Genomic DNA, 3,623 nt, shown 5'->3' on the forward strand with positions numbered 1-3,623 from the left:
TGTCCGGTCGAAATCTATCGAACGCAGTCAATTCACGAGCTTGGATAGTTACAAAAATCTGTAATACGATTACTTTTACAAGTGAGGAAATGACAACAGTTTATCACTTAGATCCCAAAAGATATACAAAACAACGGATAGTATCAGAGACTCGGGCCTATAGTCTATATTTCTGAGCATTCGAAATCCGTTGACACTACCCGACAGTGAAATACAGATCAATACTAAAATGTTGTTTCTTGAAGCAATTCCTAGTTGACGTTATGCAGCACATGGGCTAAGAATGAAGAAGATTAAATGTCATCGTCGATCGTGTCTCGTTGCAAAAACATATGTAGCAACACGTCTGCGTCATGGATGCATCATCGCTGATATTTTGTCAACAATGAGTATGCTGGTCGCTGGCGCGTTTATGATCACCAACCCGTATGCATCATGTGATGCGAGTATTTTTATTTGATTAACAAAAGCCTGTCGTCATGCATGTATGTTCCAGATGGAAGTTTTGGTTCAAAAATAAGGATTGCCGCAGCATACATATTCAAGAAATAAAAATCTGATATTCACTTGCATGACACGAACAGTCGAACATGTTCCCTATGTATGAATGAAAATAGGATTACTAACTACGGAGACTATTAGATCGAGATGGATATTTAAAATTTATAATTCAAATGTTGGAGTAGAAACAGGAACCACGTCCCATCGTTTAAGGCAAGGGTGGCCATCATTGTTGACCAGCGGGCTACTTTTGGTTTTGCAAACCATTGCCCGGGCCACTAATTACTTTTTTATTCGAGATAAAATAGGTAACGGTGAACGGAAGACTATTCTTGCTACGCAACAACATCGTTGACATTAATGTCATGATGAATCAGTGCGTCAAAGCTAACGAATGAATTCGGTCAATAATATCGGTACTTGCATATATTGCGGGTCACATTATGTATCGCGGGGATTGCAATGACAGAAGTATTCGGGTTCCAGACTACCTGCTCCTCCCCAAAAAGTTTAAATGTTGATTTATCTCAATTATCCTGCAAACGTCATTCAACTTGTTCAAAAATCAGCGGTAGGCTAATGTAAACCACAAAACGATGCTTTTCTAAAAGAAACGTTGCGCTCCTGTGCTCTAATTATGATGTGGTCTCAGATTGAAGTTGATAGTGTGAAAAATATTTTGTAAATAGCCATATTCCTCAGAAAGCCACCGTGTCTGAACTTACAATCAATTGCAATTAGTTTGTAATGCACAATAGGATATTTTATCTCAAGCGGCCCTTCTGCGCATGTGATCCCTGAAGTTTTAGACGTTATTAGTTCAGAAATCATAAACTAGGTAATCAATAGGGCGATTTGTTTGATATTGCAAAAAAAAGTTGAAATTTTGTCAAAATTGTAGCGTTAGGTCAAAAAATTGTTTACAAAGTCAAAATTTAATTTGGCATTTACAGCTTATAGCCTGACGGCCCATTGTCTGCTCATCGTCAATCATAAACGGTCAAATGAAACAAATAGTTGACATAGTGTTATGCTCAACGTACCACAATATCCTAACTGAAGCAAGACTGCGTGGACACTGGTTCTTATATCAAGAAGCGCATGATGAAAAATTGTGATGTAGACAACATTGTCAGAATGAAGTGTCAACAGCAGTGTATACGCATCTAACAACTGCTGCTTTTGAACGTTCTTTCTCCATTCTTGGTAAGCTACTTAGTAAGGACAAAAAATTTCAACCCGCAAATATAGAAAAGTATATCTTTCGTTGTATTACTACAAATTTTAACTATTTCTACCATAATGCGTAATGTGACTACAGGAATTCTTCATCGGTCCAAAAGTTTTTTCAGGCAAGGACAAACAGTGTCAACCAGAAATGGAGAAAAAGTATTACAATTATAACAATATGTGCGAAACTGCCTAATTTACATATATCAAAATTAAGTTTCAGTGCAAAATCTTCCGTTTTATCAGTTCGAAAAAATTGCCCTAGTTATCAATCACTTTGCATATTTATAAATTTCGTGGAGCCCTTGTTCAGAACCACATGGTTAATTGTTAAGAGTCGTTTGAATTAGGGTTGTCATATTTTAAGATCCGAAAAGGAGAACACTTTTAACAACAAAAGTTACATTAGCGGACCAGAAAACGGGTAATTTTTGCGACCAATGTTATATGGTTGACGAATAAGGTAATTTTTCCAACTTGACTCCCGATAAGACCCTCTTCCACGTACAATCGGTTCGTGTTGACCTTTTTGTAGTCAACCTATCTGCGATCGTTGTTTACTGCGTAATTTTCTTAAATTACTTCGAAATTTTCTTAAATTTCGTCGTAGTCCAGTTTTCCCGTCTCTTATGACGTTTTTAGTTGTCGTTGTACCGTCGCCTAGCTCTCAAACCAATGAAAAAGTGGACATTTGATAGTCCTCGGAGGACATTTTCCATTTCGTGAAAAAAGAGGACAAATGCTCTTAAAATGGACATATGTTATCCCTACTTAAATTGACTATAATATCAATACGCCACACTTGTAATGGTGACGTCAAAACGTATATCACCGCATGAAAATCCCAATAGTACACGAATTCAGCAGTAGTCAATCAAAGGGTTATTAAAATCAACATGGTACGCCGGTCTTAAAGCGATGGCGCGTAATATACGAATATTACAGTCGTGAAGTAGCGCGTGTTGATATGACAGCGAGAGGTGATGCAACATGAGCGGCATTTAATTTCGGAAAACAATGGTTTCATATGTATTTTCTCTTACCATGATGATGACGGGATTTATCAGATTCCTACCGAGTACATTAGAGGGTGATAAATCCCCTCATTAATTATAACCAATACCAGTTACCAAGCCGGAAGTCGGACAAGTGGTCAGATATTGGTCATAGTTGACCGCACGAAACAAGGTATTAAATAATATGAAATTTTTAACTTCACTATCAGTTTTCGATGCTATAAAGAGACGAAAGTTATTATATTATTATATAACTTAGCAACGAATAAGGACTGTATACATCTTTTTGCTGATTGATAAACAATGTTGCGAAATTCAGGTTTGGAACGGCCCAGCTAGTATCTATGCCATGGTCATATATATATAGTTTTCCCAAAAAGACCGCACGCGATATTCGCCGTACATTTATTCATCACAGCGCCATTATAATGTTTAATGTTTGTTATTTTCGATGATGATTTGCAAGCGTCAGCGATTGACTATATTCTGTACTTGATTATTTCACTCTTGGACAACAGTTCGTGAGGACAAGTGAAACCCGGACTTTTCAGTTATCACGTCAGGTAATTTTACCGAAGTGAGTTAACATCATCTGTACTTTATCGATATTTTCACTTTCTTTTGTTGGCGAAGTGCCCGAAGCAGCAATTTGTTCAAGACTATACCTGGCGACGGCATGACATGACATCACATAGCGAATAACGTAGCCGGCATGTTTCGAGACACTGGTTCTGTAGTGAAGGAATTGACCCACAAGAGAAATATTTCCATCGCTTCAAGTTGCATCGCGGTTATAACAACAAGCATTTGAGGCTTTGGCATCATTTATTCGTGAGCTTGTGATGAGTGTTGCAAGATAAAGACACACATCTTCAT

This window comes from Botryllus schlosseri, chromosome 2 (genome assembly GCF_051294905.1).
Source record: "Botryllus schlosseri isolate E-star chromosome 2, Bs_hap1, whole genome shotgun sequence".
NCBI lineage: Eukaryota > Metazoa > Chordata > Ascidiacea > Stolidobranchia > Styelidae > Botryllus > Botryllus schlosseri.